Source organism: Anolis carolinensis, chromosome 1, assembly GCF_035594765.1.
Source record: "Anolis carolinensis isolate JA03-04 chromosome 1, rAnoCar3.1.pri, whole genome shotgun sequence".
Classification (NCBI taxonomy): domain Eukaryota; kingdom Metazoa; phylum Chordata; class Lepidosauria; order Squamata; family Dactyloidae; genus Anolis; species Anolis carolinensis.
In genome coordinates this window covers 112,876,286-112,893,363 of record NC_085841.1, presented here as the reverse complement: position 1 = coordinate 112,893,363, position 17,078 = coordinate 112,876,286, and positions in this window count along the sequence as shown.

Sequence of the window (17,078 nt, the reverse complement as noted above, 5' to 3'; positions counted from 1 at the left end):
GGCAAGGGAGAAGCTGCAGTGTTTCTGGAGGTGAGAGCTCCTTTCCACTCCCTCCTCCCTTCTCCTGTTGGACTGAATATCACCTGGGCCTCAGTGAGAGAAGGCAAGGGAGAAGCTGCAGTGTTTCTGGAGGTGAGAGCTCCCTTCCACTCCCTCCTCCCTTCTCCTGTTGGACTGAATATCACCTGGGCCTCAGTGAGAGAAGGCAAGGGAGAAGCTACAGCGTTTCTGGAGGTGAGAGCTCCTTTCCACTCCCTCCTCCCTTCTCCTGTTGGACTGAACATCATCTGGGCCTCAGTGAGAGAAGGCAAGGGAGAAGCTGCATCCATTGGAGTCAGCACTTTCACCACCCTAGAAGATCCACTTGGAAAGTCTTCGCCAGACCGGAGGCCTTCCATTGATTATTTTTTGCTGACTTTGTCATGGAACCTGTTGTCCTTGTATGAGTGTCTCCCTTATCAGACGAACCGGTTGCTGCCGCCACTTGTCCTTTTCTCCTCTTTTTGTTCTCTCCCGTCCCTTTTAAAATTCTATGTTATTTTATTTTAGCTGTGTAAGTATATAGAGTATACTCAACCTACACTTCTTAATTGCTCTGGGCCATTAGTATTCTGGTTTTTTAACTACGGTTTTGATATTGTAGTGGAAAATGAATCAGCTGGATACATATGGGATCTGCAAACTGTCCCAGCTATGCCACCTTATGGGCAGATCTTTTAGCCTCATTTTTTCACAGCTTGTAACTATGAATGAGAAACTAGATCATCTCATCAAGGGGATTTCGCAACTGGCAAATGCCACTAGACATCAAGATGTTCCTGAGGATGAGAATAATATTGGATATAACTCGAGGGAATCCAGTTGGCATTTAGATTTTTGGGGGGGAGGGAATACCTGTGTTTCAAAAGGGCAGCAAGGAGTTAATATTGGATAATGGGAATATTGAGGGAATGGGTGATATGTTTGCTGAACAAACTGGCCCGAGAAGGGAAGATATGGATATGGATATAGGTTTGGGAGTGGCGAAGTCGTCAACGAAGGCTCCATTGGAGGGGGATTTCTCTCCTCCTCATGTTGAGTGCTGCCATGGCCATACCTTGCAAACGAAACAACTGGCCTTTCTAATTAGAGACTCCACATGGAATAGGGGTAGATGGACCTCGAAAAGAGCGATCCAGAGGTTCTTGGTTCAAATTTTATCAAGGAGCCTGACTACAGTCAAGATTAAGACCATTACGTGGCTCCAGAAGGACTATCAATCGCATGATCGCTCTATACGCCTCATTTCCACCTTTGAGGATAAGTTTATTATAGAGGAGTTATGGGCCCTTAGGTCCTGGCTGCTATTATGGGGCATCACCATCAGAAAAGTAATAGTAGACCCTGTGATTTGTCCTCTTGTGGCCAACTTGTCTTTATATACTCAAGCACTTACTAGGCCCAATGATAATAGGATGTTCAATCCTCACTGTAGGTCCCCTCCCTCAGAAAAGTCACATCTAGATGTTCTGGCCCAATCCTTCTCAGTCCCTTACCAGCAATCATTGCCTCCCCCTACTCCTCGAAGATTTTCCGGTAGGCCCCACTTGTCCCCTTTCTTGGAAGCTAGGCTAGTTGGAAATTCCAGCAGTCATTTGGACTTGGGGAGTTGACTAGACTCTCCAAACGATGTTCCAATTGAGCCAGATTCCCTGGGGGGTGGGAACCGGGTGGGGTTTGGTTCCATCGAGGTCATGTGGGGGAGGAGGAATTGCAGTTGATGGATTCCCAGGGAGAAGCACAACAGAGTTCTTGCGACCCTGGAGAAGGATAGGTGTGGTAGCCTTGATGGCAGCCCCTCCGGGCTGAAGGTCCTGCTGCTCAATGCCAGATCCGTCAAGGGTAAATCATCTATTATCCAGGATTTAATCCTGGATGAGCAGGCGGATCTGGCTTGCATCACCGAGACCTGGCTGGATGAACTGGGTGGAGTTAGTCTTTCCCAGCTTTGTCCTCCGGGTTTCGAGGTGCATCAGTAGGCCAGGCCGGGAGGGCGGGGAGGTGGGGTTGCGGTGGTCTTTCGGCAGTCCATCGCCCTGGTCAGATGCACCGCTTTGCAACCTGCCGGGTTTGAATGTCTCCACCTGAGGGTGGGTACCCGGGACAGTTTGGGGATTCTGCTGGTGTACTGTCCACCCCATGACACAGCAGTCTCCCTGCCTGAGCTAGCAGAGGTGGTCTCTAGCATGGTGCTGGTTTCCCAGGACCTGGTGGTGCTGGGAGATTTCAACATTCACGCTGAGGCCACCTTGACAGGTGCAGCTCAGGAATTCATGGCCACCATGATGACCATGGGACTGTCCCAAGTGATATCGGGTCCCACTCATCAAGCTGGACATACACTCCACCTGGTTTTTGTTGCGGGCGATGGTTTGGTTGGAGTGGAAGAGCAAACTATCCTTCCATTGTCATGGTCTGACCATTATCTGATCAGTTTAAGACTCACCACACCCGTAAACCTCTGCAGGGGTGGTGGACCCATTAAGATGGTCCGCCCCAGGAGACTTATGGATCCTGAGGGATTCCTGAGGTCTCTTGGGGACCTGTCTGCCATGGAGCCTGACGATCCTGTTGATGCCTTGGTCGCTCGCTATAACAGTGAGTTGTCCAGGGCAATAGACATGATCGCTCCCGAACGTCCCCTCTCGCTACGTGGAGTTGCCCCAGCCCCCTGGTTTACTGGGGAGCTGGCGGAGATTAAACGTGCGAGGAGGAGACTAGAGTGCCGCTGACGGACAACTCATGATGCATCTGACCGAGCACGGTCTAGAGCCGCTATTAGGGCCTATTCCGCGGCGTTGTGGGCAGCCAGGAAGGCTTTCTCGACAGCCCGCATCGCGTCTGCAACAACTAGATCCTCAGAGCTGTTTCGGGTTGTTGGGGAGCTCCTCCACCCTCCTCAGGCTGGGAGGGCACCTGACATCCTGGCAACTCGGTGTAGCGAGTTTGCTCACCATTTTGCAGACAAAGTCGCTCAGATTCGTTCCAACTTAGATGCTGGCCTTGTTGCAATGCCAGGTGAGGTAACCGAGGCTTCTGTCTGTTCGATCTTGTGGGATTCGTTTCAGCTTGTGCAGCCTGATGATGTGGACAAGATTCTTGGAGCGGTGAGGGCGACCACCTGTGCCCTTGACCCTTGCCCATCTTGGCTTTTAAAACAGGCCAGTGGTGGGTTGGTTGATTGGTTTGTGAGAATAATTAATGCCTCTTTGGAGCAGGGTAGATTTCCATCTAATCTAAAACAAGCGATGGTGAGACCTATCTTAAAGAAGGCCTCCCTAGATTCGACCAACTTGCATAACTACAGACCAATCTCCAACCTTCCATTTTTGGGCAAGGTCTTGGAGAGGGTGGTTGCTTCTCACCTCCAGGGATTCTTGGATGATACGGATTTTCTGGACCAATTGCAGTCTGGCTTCAGGCCTGTTTTCAGTACCGAGACGGTTTTGGTCGCCTTGGTGGATGACCTCCGCAGAGAGCTGGACAGGGAGTGTGACCCTGCTGGTTCTCTTGGATATCTCAGCGGCTTTCGATACCATTGACCATGGTATCCTTCTGGGACGTCTCTCCAGGATGGGCCTTGGGGGTACTGTTCTGCAGTGGCTCCAGTCCTTCCTAGAGGGGCGTTCCCAGATGGTGAAGCTGGGGGACACGAAGCTGGGTGCGCCAGCTGCGACCATACCTCGAGAAGTCTGATCTGACCATGGTGGTCCACGCCTTAGTTACCTCTAGACTGGATTATTGCAATGCGCTCTACGTGGGGCTGCCTTTGAAGACGGTCCGGAAACTGCAATTAGTTCAACGCACGGCAGCCAGGTTTCTAACTGGAGCAAATTACAGGGCACGTTCAACGCCTCTGTTTAAGGAGCTCCACTGACTGCCGCTTACTTTCCGAGCCCAATTCAAGGTGCAGGTTCTTACCTACAAAGCCCTAAACGGTTTGGGACCCGCCTACCTTAGAGACCACATTTCCCCCTATGAACCCGCATGATCTCTTCGCTCGTCGGGGGAGGCCCTCCTCTTGCTCCCACCACCCTCGCAGGCGCGGTTGGTGGGGACGAGAGAGAGGGCCTTCTCTGTCATGGCCCCCCAGCTTTGGAACCTGCTCCCTAGGGAGATTAGGTTGGCCCCCACCCTCCTCTCCTTCCGGAAGAATCTGAAAACCTGGCTTTTCCGGAAAGCCTTTGATGAGTGACTTTTGTTGGTTTATGATGCCTGCCTATGTAATAATAGACCCACTGATCTGCCCTTTTATTGTCACTATTGTCATTTATAGTACTTCATTGACTATGTCAATTGTGTAACTATCTCCTCCCGATTTGACACATTCACCTTTCGGCCCAGACTTGTGTTTGATATACATGTTTTAACATTTTATCTTGTAAGATTGTCCTTTTCGATTGTTTTACCGATATTGTTGATTTATTGTTGTAAATTTGTGTTTTTGTTTTGATTTTATACTGTGATGTTGGGCAAGGTCCCATGTGAGCCGCCCCGAGTCCCTTTGGGGAGATGGGGCGGGGTACAAGAATAAATTATTATTATTATTATTATTATTATTATTATTATTATTATTATTATTATTATTATTTTGTGCCCATTTTATCATACAATATTTTATTTCTTCTACTTCCATTTTTAACAAAGGTTTATAAATTTTACCTATCACATTTAACAGCCACACACTATATCAGATTCTGATTTTTTTCAGTTCAAATGCATGTTTTAACCGCACTAATCTTTCAAATACTTGTCTATAAGCATCCTACTGAAATGTATAACCTTCTGTCAGCAATTGATCATTACTGGCAGATTCAATAATGTTTTTGGTCAATTTCAAAGAAAGCCATAGTACAATGCTTCTTATGGTGAAAATGGTAATGACAATTTAGTTCATAATCTTGGTTTATATCTTCTCCATAGCTTTAATATGGCATTCAGTGTAACTTTGTCATACCATAAATATCCATGCCATCCAAGCCTCAAATTATTCCCTTCTAAATGCATGCACTCTAAATTTGCATTCCTAAGAGGATAGGCAAATTTGTACTATGACTCACTTTAGCTGCTACATCTTAATTGTGAATAGGAGCAGATATGTTCTTCTCTATTCTGTTCATCATTTGAAATCCTTCACTATTAATGAAGACTTGTGCAATGTGTTGTTATAACTGGTTATAGGATTAAGAAACAGAACTTCATTTTTAATATATATTGTTCTCACTCTTTCATGGACTCCCCACTAATAACTAGGACAAACAACTAAACTTGGGCAAGAGATCTCCGCTTTACACACTCATCTCACTTTCCGTTCTCCTGTGCACACACAAGAAGACACTCCAACACTGTTGCTGTCATTTATTAAGCCATGGTTTCTCATTAGGATGCTCCCCCTACTCCTAGTTAGTTAGCAAACCAATGTACATGGATCCTATTTAGGGTACACCAACTGAAATAAATGGAATTGTTGGTCACAACTAAGATAACCTGATTTCACTGAGTTTGGTCAATAAGACAAATGTTGAATGTACACTATAGCAAACCTGGACTTCATTGCTCTCATGCCATCATTCACAAGTGAACTCTATTGAGAGATAAATTCTATTGGTTTCAACTACATAAAGTACAGATACTGGAATTTTAGAATGCTGTATTTAACTACAGATAACTCACCTAGCATTTTTAAGTGAACCTATTACGGCTTATTCAAATCACCACCGTTGAAATGACATGAATATTTCACAGGGAGTCATACTCTTATCTAAACACCATGTTTGTTGTTTTAGATGTTTCTCAAAACTAATAAATGATGAGTTAGAGACTGAATGTATTAAGCTGTGAGCTTCTTAAAGGAAATGCGAATCAACACTACTAATCCCATGATTTTCATATGCACACACTTTTAAACTGTCTGATCTTGAAAAGAGTTTACACAGTAAGTAGCATTACAATTTCTAAAAAGAGCATTTCATTTGTACAGATAAGGACTGAAGGGTTCTAATGCAAAAGCTATGCAGTTATGGTGATTATCTGTAACCTATCTGTTTGATATGCTGGCTAATCTTCCTTGAGTAATCAAGACATGCAGTTATGCCAGACAGTTGTATACTTGGATGCAGTGTGGACAGAAGTTGGCAGATATTGAAAAATCCTCTTTATTGAACTAGTTTGTGATTAGAAGCAGTTTAGCATTTATGCTGCTACATTCCTGACCTGGCTAGAGAAATGTGTCAAGGTTAAGCCTCCTGTGCTCCTAGTTCAGAAGGCATTACACCCTCCTCCAATTAAGGAGACATTGCAACTGCTGTTGTTTCCAATTTACTGCAACTGTAAAGTTAATCTATCATGTAGTTTTCTGAAGTTGAGAGTGTGGTCACCCGGGGGAGTAGGGAATTAAGCCCTGGTCTCCAGAGTTATGGTTTGATGCTCAAGCCACTGCACCATGCAGTTTGTCATTTCACTTTCTTCCAAATTTGATCATAATTTTAAAATTAAAGACTGGGGCAGCAGAGTGTTTTCTTTTTTCCACAGGTCTCTCAGTTGGGAGCGTGTTTGGGGAAAACCTGTTTAGTCAGTGGTTCTCAACCTGTGGGTCCCCAGATGTTTTGGCCTACAACTATCAGAAATCCCAGCCAATTTATCACCTGTTAGGATTTCTGGGAATTGAAGGCCAAAACATCTGGGGACCCACAGGTTGAGAACCACTGTGTTTGGGGAAAGGGTTTAAGCTGTTTCACAAATGATGCGCACTTAGACTACATAAATCCTACAAATGGTTGGATATTATGTTGACATATAGGTCAGTCCAATTAATTCAGTAGAACTGCTATAATTCGGACTTGAAAGTAATATTCAGGTCAAAGTGTTTAACACAGCATCTACCTATATGTGAGGAATTCTCTATTTTTCATCTTGCCACTACACAGATTAAGTGATTCCATTACTTCTCATTCCCTTTATGTAGAGCAACAATACTGACTTATTTTGCAAGGTTGTTGTAAGGCAAGGATGGAAATTATTTGACCCTTCAAATGCTGTTGGACTGCAACCTCAACAATTCACCTCCACTGCATTTTCTGGCTAAGTCTGCTGAGAGTTGCACTGCTAAAACGTCTGGCAGTAGATACAATTTACATCCCTGTTGTAATGATTAAAATGATATAGTGTATATGTGAAGCACTTTGAATACTCAGAATCGTTGTTCAAAGACTAAACAACAACAGGGCAGATTACACCATGAGAACAATAGAAAGCTAGAGAAAACAAAATGGTCTTGACTAGAAATGCTTGAATAAATACTTCTACTAGTGAAATAGGATGCATTCAACATCCCCACAAGCCCAAGTTTAACCTTCTGCCTGGTTAAACCCACCACAGACAGAAAGAGCTAAATATAACATGGACCTTCTGATGTACAAACCTGATACATGGGGGGAGGGGGGAATTCCTAAGACACATCCTTAATTTATTTTTCTGGCTTGTCAGGCAAAAGACAGTGAAATGGCAAATAAATAATATGGCCTCATACAAAAAAACTACAACATATGTAAGATGCATTTATACTCATGCATGTCACTAAGGACCTCACCACACTAGAGCATGGATCCATTATAAATCCAGTTTCTAGGGCTTGCAGTTTAGGGAAGGGCCTTTAAATTGTTCAGCCAAGCAGATCCTGAGCCTCTCTAAACTACAAACCCAAGAATTCTTCAGGAGGCAGAAACAGGATTTAAAGTGGATCCATGCTCTAGTGTGATGAGGCTATAACAGGCTGCAAGTTCTTTGTATTGCTAGATATGAGGGACAGCAAAAGTGATCGCCCTATCCCATCCTGCACCTCAAGATATCACAACCATTGGAATATTTGAAAGAAGAGAAAGAGAAAAAAAGAGGTGATAGTTTAATAGCAGTTGGAAAATGAGGTGGGAGTTGCAAGTGAAGAGTGTGTGGAAGAAGGAAGGGAGGGAAGAGAGAGAGAGAGTAGGTTAGAGATGAAGGGGCGTTAAGAGCTGATACCAAGGCCTTTTTCACACAAAGTAGGCAAACTGGCATTGCAGCTGGATGGTGTGACGGTTCCTATCACATGGTGCTGTGAACATCTCAATATTGTTAAGATCCCATTTGCACCCCAGGATTTTACTATCCTAAGCTGTTGAGGGGTAGAAACCATTAAGAGCAACGAGTCCTTTCCACTTCTGTAATATGATGTTTGGAGATGGGATTCTCTCCCTCTCCCCCTCCCTCCTTCTATTGACAAGCAGGCTGGTTCATTTTATTTCATACATATCTTTGTATTTTTTTTTGTTTTAATGCTGACATTGTACAATTGAGCTGAAAATAAAAATAGTAATAAAATACATAAAATAATAATAAATAAGTAATCACAGAAATGTAGGAAGGCAGGGTTACAAGGCTGTGCAGAAGTATGATTGCAGGAGCATGGAATGGTAAATCAGTACAATTATGCAATTATCTACAATAACATAACTGTAGTAGAATAATAGGTTGGTATGATAAAGTCCTAAGTGTAACTGACAAAAAGTGAGACAGCTTCATACTTATCTTCATAATAAAGAAACTGCTCCATGTTGTTGAGCTTCTCCAGGAGTTCAGCCCAATGACATCACAACATTTGGTAGTAAACACAGTTGGCCATATTGGGCTGAAAATCAAAAAATACTTTAAAAGAGGGAGTGAAATAGGTGACAGAAGCTCAGGGTTAAATAATAAATGAATAGACTGAAAGGGGTTTTCAACATACTAGCCTTTGTGCGAGAAAGAGGAGAAAAAAAATCACGGCCATCATAACATGCAGCTGAGGAGAAGGAATCTTGTGGTGATGACTGCAGTTCAATAAATGTATTAAACTGGGAAAAAGGGAATGATAGATCCAGCCAGTGATTTGTTGTAAAACGCAGCCATGCTGACCTTCCTGACTGCCCTTGAAAATGATTGGGATGAAATTTGGCTGGTGAAAAAAAAACACCTTGTGGTTCTCCCATTAACAAAGGAACACATTACAGCAGGGGCTTGATAACTTTCTGCATCTCTATATGGGAATGCAATAAATCCTCAAGTGTTTAAAAAAGTGTACGTTTGCAGCATGGATCTCACCACATGATTGATTGATACACTTTGCACATTAATAGCACAAAGCTTCTATAAAACCAAGAAATTATGTGATAAGATATTTCTAGGACTATTTATCTATCTAAGCCTCAAGGCTTTTATACCACCCATGACTGACCATATAAAGACAAAAAAAAGTTGTGGTAAAAGGGGAAAAATCTATCACCAATTCTGGGAGTCTGAGGATTCAGTAATAAGTGTTGAGTCCCTATGGGGACTGTGCTCTTATCATTATCATTTTGGTAGTGATCATATTCAAAACAGTAATGATTTTGTGGTACCTGCTGGGTGAGATTTCAGCTTCACTGTAACATTTAATAAAGCATTATCAGTAATATTCTACAAAGCTGTATTGATAAGAACCATCTTTGGAAGATGTTGGAAAGCTTAGTTGTAACAGCAAGGGTGTGCGAACAATGAAAATAACAGAATCTTTAAAAAGCAGCCAACAAGACACGTGATACAACGAGATAACACTTCCTGTGAAAGTAGTGGAGAGCAGAACATGTAAACAAATAAATGAATTCAAAAGAGGCTGACAAATAATGTGAGAAAACATTGAAATGAAGAGCAAATAATTAAACTAATATTACAATGACTAATATCAAAATAATGGCTTATCTCCAGCTAAGTGCTAGTGGGATAAAATATCTATGAGCAAAATTTTATTATATCTTATAAACCAATGGCGAAATAAGTTTTTAAGCCATTGCACAATCATTGTGCAAGAAGTGATTACTTTTATATCTATTTGTACAATTGGTTTTACATAGTTTTGGACTATCTCTTATGCAACCAGTTTCATAACTGCTTTTGGATGATAGATACCACTTTAGTGCTGACTCTGGAAATGTAGTCAGTATTCCAATGGATTTTGCATGAGGGTAATGTCATAATCGGGTATATGTCACAGTTTGATAATCCTCAAAGTCAAAAAGATGATGTAGGACAATGCTAAAAAGCAATTGTTATTTCAATCACATTCTTCAGGGGGATGTACAATATGATCATTGATTCTAGAAATTGTCAGAGTCAAATGGTATAATTATTTAGATACATGAAGGTAGTTATGGAAATATATTTCAATGGACAGAAGAGCAAATGGGGAGACACCAGATGAGAAAGTGCAGGAAGTTCTATCCTTTTTGACTTCTCTAAGAACAAGAAAGATTGGGTGAGAAAGAATGTTTTATTTTTCTAAATTTTTAACTCCTACTGTGAACAAGAGTTCAAACCTGGTGCAGTTTTTTTAAAAAAATGTTTTTATTGTGCCTTTTATAAGCAACTTGTATCTTTCTTATTACAACCAGTAAATGAGAGAGTTTTTTTCCCTTTAGAATAAAAAAAAACACCTCATAGATACCATAACCCAAATACCAACATAAAGTGCAGGAGAAACCCAAGAGTAAGAAGGAAATAAGGAAGAAAAAAAGAAAAGAACTACCAGTAGATATATACATATCATTTATCAGTTGCTATAAGCCTCTATGACTTCCAGAGCTCTGGAATTGGTCCTCTTTATTTTTCGCAATAATCATATGATTTACTTTTATAGTTTAAAGAAAAGGTTTAACTACATTTATTATTACTGTTGTTTTTATTCTTAATATTTCCCCAGGAAGTTTCCTTAGAACAATTCTATGTGAATATTTATTTTTTCTTTTATTAAGTATTCTTTCATGGGTCTCCAGTCCTTGCTGTTTTTGGGAGTTCTGTCTTGAGCTAACCTCTGTGTCAGTAGGTCCATATTCATCACATCCATTATTTTATTAATCAATTTCTCCATAATAGGCACTTCCTCTGTTTTCCAAACTTGTGCTAGGACTATTCTTGCCGCCGTGGTTAGAAAAAAATATTAGTCTGTCTTTGTTCTTATCTATTTGTGGGTCAATAATTCCTAGTAGAAAACATTCTGGCTTGAATTTAAATATTTTTTGTATAATTTTTATCTTTTTTATATATAAATTTCATACCAGAATTTCTTGATCTTCTTACACTCCCACCACATGTGGAGGAAAGTGCCTGAGTGTTTCCCACACTTCCAACAATTTCCATTATTTTTCCCTTTACTGTATCTGGCTAGCTTATTTGGTGTTAAATACCACATATGGAACATCTTGTACAAATTTTCTTTAATTTCTGTAGCATATGCCCACCTCAATCCCCCCCCCCCCAAATTTCTTCCCATTGACTAAGATTAATTGTGTGACCTACCGCTCTGGCCCATTTTATCATCACTTCTTTAATTTGTTTTTCCTCGAGAGCCCAGATAAGTAATTGTTTATAAATTATTCTTAATAATTTAGTATTTATTTTCAAAATCTTGTCCCAAAATGTTTCTGTTGTTTCGAATCCTTTCTCCTTATCTTCTTTATATTCTTCCCTAATTTGCTAGTAATGAAGCCAGCTACTATTTGGGTCTACTTTTCTTATCTCTTCATGTGACTTTAATTTTATCTCTTGATCAGTGAATGTTAATAGTTGTTTATATGTAAGCCATTGCTCAGCTGAGGATTCTCTTCTATGGTTAGCTTCTGTGGGTGAGAACCACATTGGAGTTTTGGTGTGAAATCTCAATTTGTATTTGTCCCATATTCTTATGAAATGGTTTTTATTTATTTTTTTCTATTTTGATCTTTCCATAAATAGCTATTGTCATCCCCTTCTCAACTCTATGCCCTCCAATGCTAGGATTTTTTTTTCTTTTCTAATGTGACCCAGTCCCTCACCCAGATCAATGCTGCCGCCTCATAATATAACTCTAGGTCTGGAAGTCCCAGTCCCCCTCTTTTTCTGTCAACTTTTAAGCTTGAGATTTTTATTCGTGCTTTTTTATTTTCCCAAATAAACTTCTTAATATCTTTATCCCATTTTGTGAATATCCTTTTAGATCTTAATATTGGTATTGTTTGGAATATATATAGGACTTCTGGAAGAATATTCATCTTCACTACAGCAATTCTGCCTAGAAGAGACAATTTTAGGTTACTCCATCTTTTCATCTTATCTTTTATCTCTGTCCATTTTTTTCATAAAACCTGGTGCAGTTTTTGAAGATTATTCTGAGTTCAAGACTTATTCTGTGCAAAATTCCCTTCTATGGTGGTGGTGGGATGTTTGGTTTCCTTACTGCTCTTTTTCTGCAGGTGGGTGAAGACTGTTTCATTCAGGCATGCCTTTGAGATTTAAATTATGTAGCAGAGGTGAGTGTGATGTAGTGTGCTGTGTTTTTAAATTTTTATTAACTTTTATAAAAGAAGACTTTTACTTCATCTTGTTTTAGTTAAAGGTGTGGTATAAATTCATTCATTCATTCATTCATGCACTTAATCAACCCATCAATTTAACGTGTTCTTTTGTGCAACAACAGCATTTTTTGCAGTTATTGTTTTACATGCAGAAAATACTATACATGAGAATTTATTCCATACAAAATTCACACAGGAAACAGCTCTTTCTGTGCAGAAAATAATGTGGACTAGAATCCATGGGTAATTAAAAAAGTAACCTCTGTGACTAGTTCATATTCACAATTCCTATGTCATCAATTTTGGGGTATATGTAGGAACTCTGAAAGTCCTCCAATATCTATTTTCTAGGCAGCAGTCAGTGTCAGCAACAAGGATCTGTTAACTTATCAATTGGGAAGTGACTGATTGACATTTCTACTCATTCCCATGAACAATCTCCAGTAAGAATGGTGACAGCAGCCCTGTTTCTGACTATCACATTGGAGATCACCCATGGAAGAAAAATCAGTCAACTCCTTCCTGATCAGCAGGGGAACAGATCCATGTGGCTCACAGGAGCTGTTGCCCAGTAAGTGAACACTGAAAGTATTTGGCTGGGAGACATGACTTAGCTACAACTCTGGAACCTAGGTGATCTTGGTCAAGTCACATTCTCTCGGCTGCAGAGGAAGGCAATGGTAAACTGCATCTGAAAAAATCTTTCCAAAGAAATCCTCTGAAAATTTTATTTTAGGGTCACCATCTGTCTTGAAGGCAGGCAATAACAATAAGAAATGTAGTGAATGTGGTTAAGTAGCAAAGTAGGAGATACAGAATTGTGGCCACTGTGTAGGAAATGTTATTCACCATGTAGAAAATGTTAACTGCTACTATCCTCATAGTAGACAAGGTTGGATATCATTTAATTGATTTTAACTTATTTTGTGAAAATCCAAATAAGGGCTCCTCCAGACAGAGCAAATATATCTGGAGGATGCATTGTTGGTTCCAATATTTCTCAGAGTTGTGAAATTGACAATACCAACTGTAACATTTTCAAGTAGATTTCAAGATGTAACAAAACAATATTTCTTTTCTCTTTGCTATTTTAATAAATGATAATATGGCGCTATAGTGTAGTGGTATAATAGCACTTTTTGTGCTATAACTATGGGAAAAAAACGGGAAAAAGAGGAGAAAAATTACCATTCAAATTCTTTGGAAGCACTTTAGTATGATCCAATCAATCACTAGAAACTGTTCACATCCAACAAATGAAGCAAGTGGATCAGGAGCTCATCATCATCATCATCACAATCATTATTATAGGCTATCACTTGTGGTTGAGAATGATTTCAAGTGTAGAGTCTCACTGGTGGAGCTGCAAATGTCTGTAAAGACCTATTCTGTATCTGCATGGGCTTTTTCACTGAAGACATAGTTTTCCAGATGGAAGGTGGTCCAGACAAGGGTTTTCTTGATGCACCTTCCTTTTGGCATGTTTATTCCTTGTGCCCTCTATTTGCGCCTCTTCAAAATCCACAGCACTGTTGACAACAGCTCCAGTTAGAGAACTTGAGGGTCAGGGCTTCCCAGTTCTCAGTGTTAATGCCACATTTTTAAGGTTAGCTTTAGGCCCATCTGAGAGTAAAGTAACTGTTTTGGGAGACAGCGATTGGGCACTCGGACAATGTGGCCAGTTCAGTGAAGAATCATTGCTTCAATGCTAGTGATTTTTGCTTCTTCCAGAATGCTGATGTTGGTCTGCCTGTCTTCTCAACAGATTAGTTAAAGTCAATGCTGATGGAATCTTTTCAGAAATCCAGAGTGACATTTGTAGATGGTCCCTGTTTCGCAGGCGTACAACAGAGTTTGAAGGACAATAGCTTTACACACAAGCTTCTTGGTAATCCTATGAATGTCCCAATCTTCAAACACTCTGCTTCTTTTGAAAAAAATGCTGCATTCACACAGCTCAGGCTGTGTTTGGTATAGATGAGGGCTTTTGTGGAGAGGTGGCTGCCAAGGCTTTTGCAAAGGTGTTTAAAATGGCTTGCAGGTCTCTCTCTGAATGAGCACAACAATAAAAAAAAATCAAGGAGCTATATTGTGAGAAACTGCACTTCTTTACACCAATCTGGAATAACCCTGAAGTCTATAAAGTTAGACATTTAAGCACTAATTGGATACCTCAAGTGTAAGCCTTTGGACTAAACAGGCTTAAAACTATCACTGTTCAGTTAAGTTATTTACTTATATATGGAGTATGTACAGTTTTTAAAAAAGACTAGCTGTGCCCAGCCACGCGTTGCTGTGGAGTCATCCTTAGTGGGGTTTTGTTTGTGGAAGTAAGTATGAATGTTGCAATGGTCTTGCAGCTTCAAAGCCTGGTTGTTTCCTGCCTGGGGGAATCCTTTGTTGGGAGGTGAGCTGGCCCTGAATTGTTTCCTGCCTGGAATTGCCCTGTTTTCATAGTGTGTTTTTTATTTATTGTCCTGGTTGTAGTGTTTTGTAATGCTGGGTGCCAAGTTTTGTTCATTTTCATGGTTCACAGCAAAATAATAATAATAATAATAATAATAATAATAATAATAATAATGATATTGAGTTGTATGTTTTCTGGGCTGTGCGGCCACATAGCCCAGAAAACATACAACAACCCTGTGATCCCGGCCATGAAAGCCTTCGACAACACAATAATGATATTATTAACAATAGTAATAATAATAGTAATAAGAATGACTCTGAGGTGGAGGATGTCCAGAGAAAGAGGGAAATTATCATTTAATGGTCTTTTAGTTTCAAAGCCTGGCTGTTTCCTCCCTGGGGGAATCATTTGTTGGGAGATGTTACCTGGTCCTAATTGTTTCCTGTCTGGAATTGCCCTGTTTTCTGAGTGTTTTTTTTTTTTAATTTACTGTCCTGGTTGTAGTGTTTTGTAATTCTGGGTGCCAGGTTTTGTTCATTTTCATGATTTACAGCCACCTAATAATAATAATAATAATAATAATAATAATAATAATAATAATAATAATTGTAATAATAATAACAACAACAACAATAACAATAATTGTAATAATAATAATATTAACAATAATAATAGTAATAATAATGACTCTGAGGTGGGGGGTGTCTAGAGAAAGAGGGCAACTGAAAGGATGAATAATCCCTCTGAGGAGCATCTTAAAGTGCTGGGTCTGTTTACCTACAGAAGAGAAAGTTGAAAGGAGACATGACAGCCATGTATAAATACTGTCTGCTGCTCTCTCTCCTGGGGACATCCCTTACAGCAATAGTACAGCCGCAAACGCTCTCTCTTCTGAGGGGGAAAGGAGGTGAGGTTGCCAGCCACAAGCCCTACCCACCATGGCAACGTTTTGAGAAAGTGGGGATAGGCTCCGCGCACAGCTGCAAGGTCCTCTGGGTAATATAGTTGTTTCAGTTCGGGGGGGGGGGGCTCTACATATGCATGGTAAGCAATTGTGTGTTTTTTGTGGTTTTGTTATTTGGTCTTTTTTTCTAAGTTTATTTGATTGAAAGACAGATTGGCGGACTATGTCTTTTGTGGCCAAATTTGGTGTGATTTGGTCCAGTGGTTTTGTTGTTTACTCCATGGGAAAAACATATTACATAGATTTGGGATAAATTCATTTTCTAAAAAAACAAAGATTTCTGAACAGGTACACCAAGTTTTCTTAAGGCTATCTGTAGATATTTAAGTGAAGAATAGAAAAAATAGCAGAAGAAAGAATGATGGTAATTTGGCCTGAGTGATATTCATATGGCCCTGGCTGTCCATTTTATTCTCTGTGCTAAGTGGTGTAATAGATCTACACCATCATTTGCATGGCGCAAAGCTGTGCAAGATGAATTATTTATTATATGACAAGTGTCTGGTACCTGATGCACAGTACTGGCTGATGCCTAAGAAATGCTTTATTTGACTCCCGGTGTGTAAATTTGCATTAAAGAATTCATGATCTCTAGCGATGTTTCATTGTATCTCTGTGGAGATAACTGTCAATGAAAAAATTGAAATTAGTGCTCCTTTGGATTAATTGTGCCATTTGCAGAAATGCTGTTTTCTTATAGTGAGAAAGCTGTTTCTGTCCCCAGTCCTGAACAATGAGATGTGCTTAATCTTATGTATCTAAAGAGTCTGTGCATGGTGTTAATGTTTCCATTAAAATGTTATGCATTTTGAAAAAACAACAGAAGGAAAAAGTTGATGAGAGCAGAATATTCTATCTTTTGAAGATCAGAGATCAGTATATCTATCTAGCACTCGCAATCAACAAAATAATAACATTCACATTGCTCTCCCCAGATATTAGGCATTCCTGATCTTGTTCAGCCAGATATATGTTTATATACTAAAAAAGCATTGAAAGGCCACTTGGATAAGAAACTGTACTTTTTCAGCTTTCTGCTGTGTGCTCTTTTATGCATCCCCATAGACTGTGCATTAATCTTTGATGCTGGTTTACTATCCCTGAAATCATAGTATCACATTAACAATTTTCTTCATTCAGAATGTCTTCATAGGTTGTAAAATTGAGGAAGCAACAGAATACTGAAGTTTGAGGCTTTTTTGGGGTAGTCATTATTAGAGAGCACCAAGTTGGGAGGTAAGCTAAAAGCTTTAGGACTCTAATGGAGCATCCCTATCCATATCTACTC